Below are 15,592 nucleotides of genomic sequence, written 5' to 3'. Positions count from 1 at the left end.
GATTTGGGTCTCAGCACAAACTTCTTGTTTTTAAAAATCCTCAGGATTAATCTTTAATGACACAAACTGACACTTCACCTAATCTCTGGTATATTGTATAATCCCAGAATGATAGAACAAAGACCACTTGACTTATGAAGCCTAAGAGATAAACCAAGGACACCAAGTTCTTCAGCCTGCACCAAGCAGCTAGTTTAGATACAAATCCTATAAAAATCAACAAACTATAGTAAAATCTTGCAAAAACCCTTAGGGCATCTACACCATTATTTACTTGGAATAAGTTGCTAGGAGTAAAGCTGCTATAGGAAAGGGTAAATAAGTTTCAAGTTTTCATATCCTGCCAGACTGCGCTCTAGAAACCTGTCGCTTTACACTCCTGCCAGCTACACGGAGTGTCTGGGACGCGTTAGCACTCAGCGCTTCAATCTCGCTCATCTTTGCTCACCTGGTGAGTAAAACAGGAGAGCTCATTTGTTTCCAAGGTGAGGGACACACACACATGCGCGCGCACACATACACGCTCACTCTTTCTTTTTAGTTCTATTCTCCTGTTCACTCCCCAAATAGCTTCAAGAAGCCAGGAGACAGAAACTCCCACCTGGGCAGCAGGAACCCAAATACTTGAGCTGCTGTTTCCCAGGGTGGACATCAGTAGGAAGCTGGAAGGGAAGCAGAGATGAAACTCAAACCAGAGACTCTGCCTGCGCAGGCTTACCTTTTGCACAACGCTTATCCCCAATAGTGCCTTTTAATGTGCTTATTTAAAGGGTCTTTTCTTTTCTTTTTTTTTTCATCAATGGTTCTAAAACTTCAAGAAGCAGAGGGACAGGCACTGTGGCCCAGTGTGTTAAGCCTCTATCTGAGAACCAGTCCTGGCCCACTTCTGATTCAATGCCCTCCTGGGAAGGGAGAGGATGATAGCCAAAGTGTTGATTTACCTCATGGTTTTGTAGGTTCAAAGTCCAAAAGACATGGTGCAGGCTTTAGCTCTGGTGAGTGGCCCATGAAAAATAGCCGAGTATGCATCAAAGAAAGCACCAGGTGAACCAAGGAACATCAGGCTTTTTATAATAAGCCTGGTTCCAGAAACTACCTTCTGAGAGCTTACCCCACAAAGACCCAAGGATCTCCCACCAGGTCCCCCTTCCAAAAGGTTCCATCATCTCCCAAAATTGCCACCTTCGGGGCCAAACCTTTGAAACATGAAGAGACATTCAACACCTTGCCACTGTTCTGCCACGTTGTGGTGTAACCAAGAAGGCCTTCACTAGAGACTGAACCAGTGGGGCTGCCCAATCTTGTACCAAGTTGGTTTAACTGTCAAGGACAGTTTCTGTGTGCATAAAAATCCAGGAGCGCATGTTTGGAACAGGAGTAAAGCAACAGTTACGTGCCTGAATTCAATGCCAACCTCTGGCTCCCAACTCCAGTTTCTTACTAATGGGAAGCATTACTGATGGATCCAGTCCCTGGGTTTCTGCCAACTGTGTGCGAGACGTGGACTGAGCCCACCAGCTCTGCCCTTGGCAGGCATTTGGGGAGTGCACCTTACCTTCGTCCTAATTTTAAAGTTATGGAGATGGCTTTGTGACACAGTGAGTTGAACAGCTTTCTGCAACACTGGCATCCCAACATTGTGCTGGTTCAAATTCTGGCTGCTGGGCCTGGCCTGGCAGCGTGGCCTAGCGCCTAAAGTCCTTGCCTTGAACGCACTGGGATCCCATATGAGTGCTGGTTCTCATCCCGGCGGCCCTGCTTCCCATCCAGCTCCCTGCTTGTGGCCTGGGAAAGCAGTCGAGAACGGCGGCCCAAAGCCTTGGGACCCTGCTCCCATGTAGGACACCTGGAAGAGCTCTTGGCTTCAGATCAGCACAGTACTGGCCATCGTGGTCACTTGGGGAGTGAATCATCGGATAGAGGATCTTTCCCTCTGTCTCTCCTCCTCTCTGTATATCTGACTTTCCAATAAAAATGAATAAATCTTTATATATATATATAAATCTTTATATATATATATATATATATATATAAATCTAGCTGCTCTGCTTCTGATCCAGCTCCCTACTACTGTCCCTGGGAAAGCAGCAGAGGATGGCCAAGTGCTTGGGCCCCTGCCGCTGCTGTGGGAGGCCCTGATGGAGTTCCCTGGCTCCTGGCTTTGGATTGGTCCAGCCCTTGCCATTGTAGTCATTTAGGGAGTGAGTTAGAGGATGGAAGATCTCACTGTCTCTTGTCTTTGCCTCTTTCTCTGTAACTCTATCTTTCAATAAATAAGTAAATCATTTTTAAAAGCTGAAGAAGATACATATTAGTTGAGTTTATATCAAGACTTAAGATTTTGTTTAAATTTATAGTTAAATGGTCTAAAGGACTTAAACAGGATCCTGTAACTCAATCATGTTACCTAATCTAAAAAAGTAATGACCAAAACTTAAAGAGCAATAAATAGAAACAATTCTTGTAACCACACCATTTAAGTATAAAACATGGATATATTATTCTAAATTTATAATTTGGCATTTCCATACAAAATTTAAACTCTGCTTATTATTTTAACATTCTGTTTTTTTTATTTTAGCAATTTTTTTAATTGGCTAGAATGCAAATCTTCTGAAGTATTAAAAAAAGCCCTAGTAGATCCTAGGAGACTAAACTTATAGCATATATTAAAAGTTATTAAATATGACAAACTTAGCAAGATCTTCTTGAACTCAAATCAATAATCAAATCTAAGCCCAATCAATCAAGACATTTTAAATGAGAATCACAAGTTAATCGAACTAACATTCTTTCATAATATATCAGCTATCACAAACATTACTTAAACACATAGGAAATATTTTGTCTTAAAACTTTATTGGGCCCGGCGCGGTGGCGCAAGTGGTTAAAGGTCCTTGCCTTGCACGCCCAGGATCCCATATGGGCGCCGGTTCTAATCCCGGCAGCCCCGCTTCCCTTCCAGCTCCCTGCCTGTGGCCTGGGAAAGCAGTCGAGGACGGCCCAAAGCTTTGGGACCCTGCACCTGCGCGGGAGACCTGGAAGAGGCTCCTGGCTTCGGATTGGCATAGTATCGGCCCGTTGCGCTCACTTGGGGAGTGAATCATCGGACGGAAGATCTTCCTCTCTGTCTCTCCTCTCTGTATATCCGCCTTTCCAATGAAAAAAATAATAAAAATAAATCTTTGAAAAAAAAAACTTTATTAATTTAATATATATCATATGCTACATATTATTTAAACACTTTATAAATACCATGACATTTTTTTTAAAGAATGTGTTTCTTTTCATTAGAAAGACAGATTTACAGAGAGGAGAGACAGAGAGATCTTCCATCGGCTGGTTCACTCCCTAAATGGCTTGCTAAGGCCAGAGCAGGCCAGTCTGAAGGCAGGACCTTCTGGGTCTCTCACGTGGGTGTAGAGGTACAAGGACTTGGACCGTCCTCCACTGCTCTTCTGTTCCATAAGCACAGAGCAGCCAGGACACAAACCACCATCCCTATGGGATGCAGGCACTTGCAAGTAGAATATTAGCCTATTGTGCCATGGCAGAGGCCCCATAAATATTAAATTTAATACTTAAAAACTTTGCTAGGGCCCGGCGCGGTGGCGCAAGTGGTTAAGGTCCTCACCTAGCACGCCCGGGATCCCATATGGGCGCCGGTTCTAATCCCGGCAGCCCCGCTTCCCTTCCAGCTCCCTGCCTGTGGCCTGGGAAAGCAGTCGAGGACGGCCCAAAGCTTTGGGACCCTGCACCCGCGTGGGAGACCCAGAAGAGGCTCCTGGCTTCGGACCGGCATAGTATCGGCCCGTCGCGCTCACTTGGGGAGTGAATCATCGGACGGAAGATCTTCCTCTCTGTCTCTCCTCTCTGTATATCCGCCTTTCCAATGAAAAAATAATAAAAATAAATCTTTAAAAAAAAAAAAAAACTTTGCTAGCTATTATTACTCATTTTACAGAGAAGGAAACCAAAGGACAAAAGGTTAAGGGAAGCTCCCATAAACACACAGCTCACCTGCAGAGAAGTCAGCTTCAAATTTAGGCCTCTGGCTTCCATCTATACTGCTGAGAACAGCACCCTGCTATATTCTCCTTTCAGGTCTGACTCACTTCATGATCTTGATGTAAGCTTCACAAGGTTGGTAACATGACTCCAAACTCAAGACCCTGAGACCAATAAAACAACCTGCCAGTGCCAATACAGGGTGCACCCAGCATCGCTTCTCTTTAATTAACTGCTTTTATTTCTGGAATAGAATTGATTTCAATATATATATTTATTTGTATATATAAATAAAAAGATATTATTTATGTATTTATTTATTTGAAAGCCAGAAAGAGAAATTTTCCATTTGCTGGTTTACACCTCAAATGTCTATATTGCCTGTGGTTGTGCCAGGTCAAAGCCGGGAGCCAGGAGCTGCTTTGGGGTCAGGTGCAGGGGCCTACGGACTTGGAGCATCCTCTGTTACCTTCCTAGGGACATTCGTAGGGAGCCAGAACAGAAGTGCAGCAGTCAGGACTTGAACTGCTGCCCATTGGGGATGCCAACACTGCAAGCTACGACTTTACTCACTAACCACAGCACCAGACCCAAGTGGAATTGATTTTACCATCTGAGTCCAAATAAAGATCCAAATCTACTGTAATTTCTTTTAACTTTATTGCCAACAAGTTAGATAAAATCCTGCAATTTGGATGCTTAATCATTTGGTTGGATTTAACTGGTTAAGAACAATTCAATGGACAACTATCCCAGCGAAACAATAACAGCAAAAAGTCTCGATGAATGGAGACCTGAGGATAACCATGTCAGTCAGTGGACACAGGAGGGCTGCATCATCGTTTGATAGCTGAAACTGACAGCATTTTAGAACTATCCAAACTGGGCCCGGCGGTGTGGCCTAGCAGCTAAAGTCCCCACCTTGAACGCGCCGGGATCCCATATGGGCGCCGGTTCTAATCCCGGCAGCTCCACTTCCCATCCAGCTCCCTGCTTGTGGCCTGGGAAAGCAGTCGAGGACGGCCCAAAGCTTTGGGACCCTGTTCCCATGTGGGATACCTGGAAGAAGTTCCTGGATCCTGGCTTCAGATCGGAAGATCTTCCCCTCTGTCTCTCCTCCTCTCTGTATATCTGGCTTTCCAATAAATAAATAAATCTTAAAAAAAAAAAAAAAGAACTATCCAAACCACTTGGGCAGAACCCTGGGAACACGCACACATTGGGACCCTGGGTTGACAACAGGTGACAGTTCCTCATCCCTGGGTACTGGGACATTTGGGAAGCCAGGTGTAGCTTCCCTCTTTATCTCTCCCTTTCCCCAGAAACAAGAAGAAACAGCAAATTTGGAAACAATGATTTTACCCACTTTTCCCTAGCCCTCATCCTTCCCACCCTGATCAACCATGTGATAATCATTATAAAAAATAAAACAAAAATAATTATTTAAAGAAAAGAACAACTTAAGGCACACAATAAAGCAAGTGGAGCTTGGTATGCCTAAGAAAAAGCCAATCAACAAAGCACGAAATCTCCAGGACACAGTCCTTAATGTCCAGGATACTCTTCTGCTTGCCATCACTGAAAACTAAAATTCTATAACAACAAGCAGGTTGTTAAGATAACTTGACAAACTTCTAGAAAATTTCAAGGAACACACTGTTAGTAGTGACATTTTAAAAAGGCAGTGTAGGCTCTGGCTTCCCATATGGGCACCAGTTCAAATCCTAGCTGCTCTACTTCTGATCCAGCTCCCTGCTGATTGTCGAGGGAAAACAGCAAAGGACGGTCCAAGTGGTTGGGCGCCTACACCCATGTGGGTATGCTGGATGACGTTTTTGGTTCCTGAGAATCACTGAAAACGTTATACTAGTTGCCACTGGTCCTTAAATAACACTGCCTCATGCATCTTCTTGACAATCATTTTTGATAATTTGCAGAATTTCCTCTTGCTGTGGTGTTTACTCATGGACCTGCCCCCTAAAGCCCCAAGCTCTTCTTGACATATACTTAGATCAGACAGAGAGAGAGAGGGGTGGGGGGAAAGACAGAGAAAGATCTTTCATCTTTTGATTCACTCTCCAAATGGCTGCAGTGGCTCAGGCTGGGCCAAGCTGGAGCCAGGAGCCAAGAACCAGCCCCAGCTATTGTGGCCGTGTGGGGAGTGAACTAGAGGATTAAGATCGATCTCTCTCTCTGCCTTTCAAATACTTTTTTTTTTTTTAATAGAAATTGAGTAGAGCTTTTACCTGCCTCAAGGTGCTGGGGAAACTAAACTATGAAAGGTCTGCCATGGAGGAAGAATCCTGTGGAACACCCCCAAGCTTTCCATTGTTGTTAAATAAGAATTTAGAACTGGGGTGGCAAACTCTTCTGGAAGGTCCAGACAGTAAATATCTCAGGTCTTATGGGCCATACAATCATAATGCAAAAGCAGCCACAGGAAATTCATAAATAATTGTGGCTGTGTTCCAATAAATTTTATTTACAATGGCCAGTGGTAGTTTCCTCATTGATAATACAGAACATTTGTGTAATCATCCACCTTCCACAAATTTGACCTAATTTGCATTCATCAGTCACAGAATACCATTCTTTTGCAAGTATATCTAAAAAACTAGAACAGATTACACTGACTACACAGTCTCAATATTATGTGGTTTTTTTGTTAAATTTTTATTTTGAATTTTTGAATTTTGTGGTACAGTTTCATATAGACTGGGTCAATATTATGTTTAAGGATTGAAATTATGCAGTTACATTCTCTGAACACAGTAGTATCATGTTAAAATCAATAACAAAAACAGAATATCCCAGGTGTGCATTGTGGCATACCAAGCTTAGCTTCTGCCTCAACCGTGGTTTCCCATATAGGCTTTGAGACCTGGTTGTTGCACTTCCGATCCAATTCCCTGCTGATACACCTAGCAAAGCAGCAGAGGACGGCTCAAGTGCTTGGGTACCTGCTGCCATGTGCAAGACCCAGAAGCAGCTCTGGGCTCCTGACTTTGGATTGGCTCAGCCCCAGCCACTGCTGCATTTGGGGAGTGAACCAGAACATGGAATATCTCTCTCTCTCTTAACTCTGCTTTTCAAATAAATAAGAAATAATAAAAGTAATTTAATAATCTAATAGTAATCTAAAAAAGAAACAAAATATTCCTAAACATTGGAAAATTAAGCAATGCCCTTCTGAAAAATACATATCAGAGCTTAAATGAGGCTAAAGTCAAATAATAAAGGGAAGTTATAGCCAGAAAGCATATATTAGAAAAGACTGAAAAACAATAATTAAAGTAGCCTTCTCAAAATGGTTGAATATATATACAAATATAAGGTAAGAAATAAGAGAATAAAAAAGAAAATTCAAAGAAGAAAAAAATGACTACAAAACTGGCTTTCAGAAAAGGCAAAAAATGGAAAGCCATGCGAAACTGACAAAGATATAGTGGTACTGGCCGTACAACTCTGTATATATACTAGAAATCCTCTGAACTGTCTACATGGGTGAACTGCACTTAAATAAATTATACTGCAATGATGTTTCAGAAAGAAAATAACAAAGGCTGATGCTATGGTGTAGCCGCTGGAGCCGCCACCCGTGGTGCTAGCATCCCATACGGGCGCTGCACTTCAGACGAAGCGCTCTGATTACGTGCCTGGGGAAGCCCAAGTGCGCGGGCCCTGGCCATCTTTGCGAAGCCTGGATGAGACTCCTGGTCCCAGCTTTTGTGGTCGTTTGCGGAGACAACTAGTAGAGGAAGGATGTCTCTGTCTCTGTAACATTTTCAAATAAATGTTTTTTAAAAAAGAAAAAAAGCAGTGTTTATTACAATTATACAAAAAAAAAAAAAAGGGGGGGGGACTCTTAAAGATCCGGTGGGACTCTGAAAGGACAGCAGTTATCCTGGACAGCTTATGTTATACCTTATATATAATTTACACCAACAAGTTAAAGATTTTAGATGACACGGATACACTATAATTTATGGAAACTGGGAGAAATATTAGAAAATCTGAAAAGTTCAATTTCTAATAAAGAAGCTTAATCCAAAATTTAAAAGTTCCCATAAAAAAAGCTCCAAGACCAATAGCCTGACCTGAAAATTCTTCCATACAATAAAAAATATTACCCTTAGACGAAGCTTTTCATGGACTAGAAACAATAGGGATTATTAACCAGTTCATCTGCTGAGCCAGAAACTGGTGCTCTAAATCCTGAGCAGCATACCACAGCAAGGACTGCAGGCCCCTCCTCATGAACATGTAAGTACAAAAGTAGCAAACTGTTAGAAAGTCAATTCCAGACACATAAAAAAGGATAATACATTATGACAAAAGGTGGTTTAACATTCAAAAACAAATATAACTCACCAAGTAAATGAATAAAAATAAATGTTTTAGAATAACTAAAACTCCCTAGCTGTAGGCAACTGCATAGGCTACCGTGTACCTAGCCAAGTGTTACACCACTGGGCAGCTAGTGGCTGATGGGCATTCTGGACTGATTAATACCAATTCTGTGTTAATTATACCAGTATTCCAGCAGAGATGCTCATTCATTTTCTTATTCTTTTTTGTTTGTTTGTTTGTTTTTTTAAGGTAAGTGGGGAAGGTGGGGAAAACCACATTGGTCCCCAGGTGGGGAGGCTGCAGACTGTCCAGGGAAGGGGCTCTTGGGATATACTGGAGTGGGAGCAGCAAGGGCATATCTGACAGTGGAAGAATGACTTCTGGGGTCTTCCATGGACCCCGCCACTGCACTTGCATGTGGTGAGGAAGCTGAGGTGGAATGGTTTAAAGGGAGAAAACTGGAGGATAAGTCTGGTCAGACCAAGGCATCTACCCATGTGGGAGACTGGGCTGGGCTAAATAGCATTGTCTGCCACTCACTCGGACCTGCAAAAGCTGGGACTTGGGAGGCATGCCTGGCTGGGCCAAACCACAGTACCTGCCCGTGAGTGTCAGAGCAGGGGGTGGACCATGTGAGGCTGGGCCGCAAAACCCACCAGAACGCAAGAGAACTGGGCTTGGGGGCAGATTCTGTAGGGGACCTATGGGCTCACTTCTGTGGGACTGCAGCACCCTCTGGTTTACGTGGAGAGCTGAGGATGGTGATGGGCCAAGTCAGACTTGGCCACAGAACTCACCTGACAGGAACTCATCTGTTGCTCATGTGAGGTGGAACTGAAGGAGGCCGAGGGAGGGGGCCAAGCTGCAGCACCCACAAGCACATGTAAAGGCTAGGACTGAGGGCAGACTATGCCAAGCAGGGCCTCTGCACCTGATAGCATGCATGGGATCTGGAGCTAGGCTGCAGCTCCTGGTGGGTATTCCCAAAAAGCCTGGGCTGGAGGCAAGGCTGGAGTACTCCTCAGCATTTGAGTGTGCCAGGTCTGAGGACAGGCTGAACTGGGCCCAGTCATAGCACCTGTTGGCATATCTGGACAGGGTGTGGGCCATGCCCAGCTGGGCTAGGCTGTAATACCAGCTAGCACACATAAAACCCACCAAGGAAATGGGCATGGCAGGGGAACTCCACAGGTCAGTGTGAAAACTGAGACTGGGGGCTTGGCTACATTGTCCCATCCTCTGGAATGCATGAGAGCCAGAACAAGTGAGGGCCAGCCAGGCTGGGCCACAGCGTCAGCTGGCAAGCACAGAACTGGGGGATGCGACTTACATGAGGCTATGCTGCAGTGCCCCCTGTACTGTACCCCCGCAGACAAACTGTGAGCACTGCCCTGGCAGGCTGTGGGTGGACTAAGGTGGACTTTGCCAACCAATAGACCATGGAAAGATTTTCTCAACCCTAGAGCAGTGAAACCAACACCTACCCTCGTGTAATGAAACCAACAACTTCTAAGAACTATCCAAACTACTCAAGTAATGCCCTCGGAACACTCTCCCCCATCTAAGGCATCATCCAATGACCATCCTCCGTCTCCAGGTGCTGACGTGATTGGACAGCAAGGGGCAGTTCCCTCTACTTCCTCCACTGAGAACACAGGAGGAAAAAAAATTGAAACATGTGCCCCACTCACTTTCCTCCATACCTGACCCTCATCCTAATCAGGACCCACATGGGAGTACATCTATCTCCATTATGTAACAATATTAAAAGGAAAATTAAAAAAATAAAGTAGCATGAAGCAATACTAATAAGTTTGTAAAAGGTAGGTTGAAATAATAAATGCACATATAGGAAAAAAAAAAAAACTCCCTTACTTGCAGGATTAAATGATTTAAAAAATCATCTTACTGAATATTTAGACTGAGTAGTCTCTAAAATAATGTATTACGTTTCCATGAGTATGTATCCTTAAAAAAAGGGAACTCCTCAAGGAACTACTGGGATGACTGGGATGGTTTTTCAAAAATGCCAAGAGGGCCTGGCACAATAGCCTAGTGGCTAAATCCTCGCCTTGCCTGTGCTAGGATCCCATATGGGCACCCATTCATGTCCTGCTGCTCTACTTCCCATCCAGCTCCCTGCTTGTGGCCTGGGAAAGCAATGGAGGATCATCCAGGGCCTTGAGACCCTGTATCCATGTGGGAAACCGGGAAGGGGCTCCTGGCTCCGGATCAGCTTGGCTCCAGCTGTTGTGGCCACTTGAAGAATGAACCAGCAGACAGATCTTTCTCTCTGTATCTCCATCTCTCTGTATATTTGCCTTTCCAATTAAAAAAAAAAAAAACTAAAAAAAAAAAGCCAATAACAGTTTAAGAGAAAATTCTAAATTTAAATAGAAAACAACACATCAGGCCCGGCGCCGTGGCCTAGCACCTAAAGTCCTCACCCTGAACGCACTGGGATCCCATACGGGTGCCAGTTCTAATCCCGGCAGCCCTGCTTCCCATCTAGTTCCCTGCTTGTGGCCTGGGAAAGCAGTCGAGGACGGCCCAATGCTTTGGGACCCTGCACCTGTGTGGAAGACCCAGAAGTGGCTCCTGGCTCCTGGCTTCGGATCGGTGCAGTACCGGCCGTTGTGGTCACTTGGGGAATGAATCATCAGACGGAAGATCTTCCTCTCTGTCTCTCCTCTCTGTATGTATGACTTTGCAATAAAAATAAATTAAAAAAAAAAAGAAAACAATATATCACATAAGAGCCTGACAGTATTCCATCCTAGATTAAGGAAGAAATATGCTAAACAGATGGACTAGGAATTTAGGCTAAATAAATGAAACAGTTTCTCAAGAAGATTAGCCAGAAGCATATCAGGATAATGCTGACAGCCTTGAATCCAACCCAATGATTCATGCAGTTTCTTGCTCAGGGACTCCTGAGCAAGCAGGTTCTAAATAACAGGAAAAGGCAGGAAAGATCAGCTGCTGCCTGAGCCCCAGGGCACAGGGTGCTCAGGGTGAGGCACCCAGTTGTGGGAAAGCAAGTCCACCAGCTGACTTAGGCTACAGAGTCCTCCAAACTCCCGTGTAGAAGGCTCGGACCTCACGTGATACAGGGAGGAGCCAACTACAGCCAAGAGGCAGGCCTCCCAAGACACAGCCCTGCCCACACTTAGATCTTGGGCATGCAGCCTCCAGCACTGTGAGAAAACTCATTTCCACAGTTCATGCCATCTGGTCTGTGGTCCTGATGGCAGCCTTAACAAAGTGAAACAAAGATAAGACTGCAGAAATTGAACTTCACCCATCCCACCCCCCAAAAGCAGCACTGTGGAGGTGTCTTAAATGTCTAATGAAGGTTGCAGCCTTCATCTAGAGCAGTATTAACCACTAGCTGTCTTATTCTAAGGAAGCTGAACTTTGAATATCTAGCCAACAATAATCAACTGTAATTGTTCTCCATAATTTTAATAGTATTTCACATATAAAATTAAGGTTTCATTCACGTTGGCTCTTCATCACAATCTTCTCTATGAAAGAAAACCTGAGCCTCTGATCAGAGCTAGGCACGACAAAGACGGGCAGAAGCAAAACCTCTGGCCTGGGCTGTGGTTCCTTCCCCTCCCTCGCAGTGCTTTCCAATACTGCAATAAGCTACTCTGTTTAGGAACAGAGATGCAGTTTACTTTGTACTTATTACTCATCAAAAAACCTTAATATTTTAATTAGTGAACATTATAATCAGAACAGAAGCATTTCCTGAGAATTTACTAATTGTTAGACAATATTAGTAATACTTGATGAATTAATTTGATTCTAAAAACCCTCGGAGATAGCACTGCTACTATCACAGAGTCGAGAAAGTGAGGAGCACTTACCCAGACTAATAAATGAAGGAGCAAAGGCTGAAGAGTGACTTCAACCATTACCCAACGAAGTGCAAGAATGACACCACTGAGCATAAATGTGAATAGTTCAGAAGTGAGATGAACTTAACTTTGAATATAGGTTCACCCTCTCACTAGATATTCAGAGTTAGGGCAAACAATCTCTCATGCCTTCGACTCCTAATCCATGAAACAATTAAATGGGACAATGGTGTTAAACCATCGTTAAGCCCTTTATATTGCTATTATTTTCATAAACATGCAAGAACAATCAACCTGCTTAATTTTGGGAACTCCAAAGCAAAGTATGCCAAGTTCCTTTTCTTTCAACCATAATTCTCTCTTTCCTGTTATTCCAGAAATGCATGTATAATTTTAACAATCCCATTTTCCACAAAACATTAAAAAATACACTGACTCAGATGAGCAGTTAGACCAACCTTACACTGTATTATAGAGATACTTAATAACTTTGGTAAGGACAACAGTATTCTTCCAATCACACCTTCAAAGATTTAGGCTATTGCTCAAGCATCTAACATGTACTAAAAATCCACTGAAGTATTTGACTGAATTTACATTAAATTTTGTTAAAAACACCGAGTTCCTAACATCTTGTGGGTTTTACAAGCTTGCCATCTATTTGCTTGCTCTCGTTTTTTCTTTGCTCTGCTTATTTTAAATTTCAAAGGGTTCTGATTACGGAAACCCACTGTAGATGATTTAGATAGGTCCTGTCCGCCTTCATTTTTCAGCTAACACTGTTTTTGTATTCATGGGGGGGCATCTCCATTTTCTTCACCTACTTATAATTTCTCTGGATCTTTTCTATTTCTTGAGAATATTTTTCTTGGTGTGAGTGAACAGGATATTGGGTTTGGGACCAGGAGTCCTCAACCACCATCTCATTTCTCAAAAGACTCTATGTGAAAGGTGAGAGAATTGCACTAGATAAATTTATAATCGGTTTCCTTATCTCTCTAGGCCTCATATTTCCAGGACTCTGGGTCTTCCAACCAGAAATCACTCAGTAAATTCCCCTAAAGTTTTTACCCCAGTTAGTCAAAAGACACAGGAAGACCTGGCAGTCGGAAAGCCTAAGACTCCTCCCCAAGGGAAGACACGACAACTTGTGAGCCAACAGAAAAAGATCATAATAAGAAGTCCAAGGACAGGGAAAAAGAAATGCATGGCCCAACTCCGACCTCATCTCTGCACGTTTCCTTGCAGGGATAAGAGACAGAAAATGCTTTCAGCAGCAGTGGAGGTCGCTCAGCCCTCACCTGTCTCATGGGAGCAATGCAATGTTGTCAATAACGTGCCCACTACAGGCCTTGCATAAGCAGGCATTACTCAGACTTCTGGTTGAATTAATGCAAAGCTGAAAGCCACCATAAACGCCGGTGGCACCGCTATACACCATGGACTGGGTGCACAGGAGACCATAGGCGTTGTATGGTATGGGTTGCCCTGCTTCCATCTATGAGGAGAGAGCTGAGAGAGTAAGCCGACTTGGCCAGATGGCAGTCCTGACGTTATGGGAATCCTAGACGCATTCCCCAGAAGGAAAATAACGAATTTAGTCAGGGAAAGGCAATGGATCTCTAAGCTGGCAAGGCAACAGGAGAACACGTACCAGGAGCTAAGCAAGCTCTGTATTTTCTCACGTCAGGTTCCAGGCAGTCAGGCCCACAGCTGATTAGAGGGCAGGAGAGGAAGAGGCCAACAAGACGATAAGGAGTCAGGCAGTTACACAGACGCCCAGCCTGGAGAGGCTGTTCAGCCCAGTGGGGCCAGCTGTGGGACACTCAGCCCTCCTGCCCAGGCCTGCTTCCTGAGAACGCTCCTGGGAGGCAGCCCTTGTGGGAGACCTGGGTGGACATTTAGGGCTCCAGGCTTTGGCCTGGCCCAGTGCCAGCTGTTGTGGCCATGTGGGGGAGTGAGACAGAAGATATCTTCCTGCCCTGAGCCCTCCACCCTCCCAGAACCTTTTAAGTAAATAAAATATTTTTAATGTAAATTTTAAAAATGCCAAGACTAGAGCAACGATGTTTTTCAAAGTGGGGTCCCAGGAGCACCAGTAAGACACTAACAGAGACCACACACACACACACACACACACACACACACTCGCCCCACCTCCCCAGATCTTTCCAGACTCAAATTTCTGGGAGTGGCGCTAGGATCTGCCAGGGAACTGTCACCTGAACTTCCTATTCAGGATTTGGGCGAGGGGTCCAGGCTGAAGTCCCCGGACTGCAGTCAAGGCACCCGAATGACAGCACTCCAACACCTTGTTTTTTTGAAAAACCCTCAATCTGTCAGCTAAGAGCTGCAGATCGCAGACCCGGGCACAAAAGGGCTTGGAACCGTATTTCCCGTCAGCTCACATAGCTTTGCTCATCCCTCTGAAGTTCCCCCTAGCACTAACCCGCATTACTCAGCCCTGAGATCTAGAGCCCGGCCAGCAGGGCTGAAGCGGCTCGGGAGAGGAGCACGGTCCCTGTTACCCTTGGAAAGCCGCGGAGAAAGAGAGATAGAGACAGAGGAGGAGGCCGAGCAACTCTCCCCTGCACACACTGCAGGAGGAAGTCCCACCAACTACACGCCCCTTCTTCCACGGACTCCCGGGTCCCCGGGCCGTCGCCGGGCCCTCGGTGCTGACCGGCTCCGCCCGCCGCCCTGCCCACGCGTCCCGCGGCCTCCCCAGGACGCCGGGGTCCCAGCGGCGTGCCCCCGCGGACACAAAGGCGAGCCTCGGGCCACGCCCGCCGCCCGACCCTGGCCGTGCCGTCACTTACTCGCCCTGGCGCGCCGCGCGCCTCCTCCCCGCGCTCGGGACCCGCAATCCGCCCGCCCGCCGGCAGCGCCGAGGGGACCGGCCGAGCCGCACCGGCGCGCGCCCTCCGCCCCGCGCTGCCCGGGCCGCGCGGCCACGCGGCTGAGTCACCCGCCGCTTCACGTTAAGAGTCCCCGCGCGGGGCACGCCGGGAAGGGCGCGCCGGCTGGGACTCCCCAGAGCGGGGCGGGGTGGGGTTCCCCTGTACCCTCGAACCCCATACTCTGTCCTCCCGTAGCCCTGACCCTCGTACCCCCGAACCCCGTCCCCCGTGCCCCCAGTCACCCCGGCCCCCTGAGCCCCCGGCCCCCTGTACCCCTTTCCCCCCTGCCCTCCCTCGCCCGTCCCCCCCCCCCGCGTCCCTCCCGTCTCCCCGTCCCCCTGAGCCCCCGGTCCCCTGCACCCCCTTTTTCCCGTCCTCCCTCGCCCCCGTGCCCGTATCCTGCCCACCCTGTCCTCTCTGTCCACCCTGTCCTCCCTGTCCACCCTGCCCTCCCTCGCCCCGCGCGCT

The 15,592-nt window shown here is 46.0% G+C and overlaps 1 protein-coding gene across 1 annotated transcript in view; it reads right to left on the bottom strand.

Annotated features, from left to right (window-relative positions):
- The window catches only part of KCTD20 (potassium channel tetramerization domain containing 20), a 31,236-nt gene extending 16,111 nt beyond the window's left edge, over positions 1 to 15,125 (bottom strand). The window contains exon 1 of the mRNA XM_040983258.1: positions 15,044 to 15,125. The gene's annotated coding sequence lies outside the window, so the exon portion shown is untranslated. The remainder of the gene's footprint in view (positions 1 to 15,043) is intronic.
- Between the last annotated feature and the right edge of the window lie 467 nt (positions 15,126 to 15,592).

This window comes from Ochotona curzoniae, unplaced genomic scaffold, assembly GCF_017591425.1.
Source record: "Ochotona curzoniae isolate NIBS_2020 unplaced genomic scaffold, NIBS_Ocur_1.0 contig_3819, whole genome shotgun sequence".
Classification (NCBI taxonomy): domain Eukaryota; kingdom Metazoa; phylum Chordata; class Mammalia; order Lagomorpha; family Ochotonidae; genus Ochotona; species Ochotona curzoniae.
This window is presented reverse-complemented; position numbering and strand designations above follow the sequence as displayed.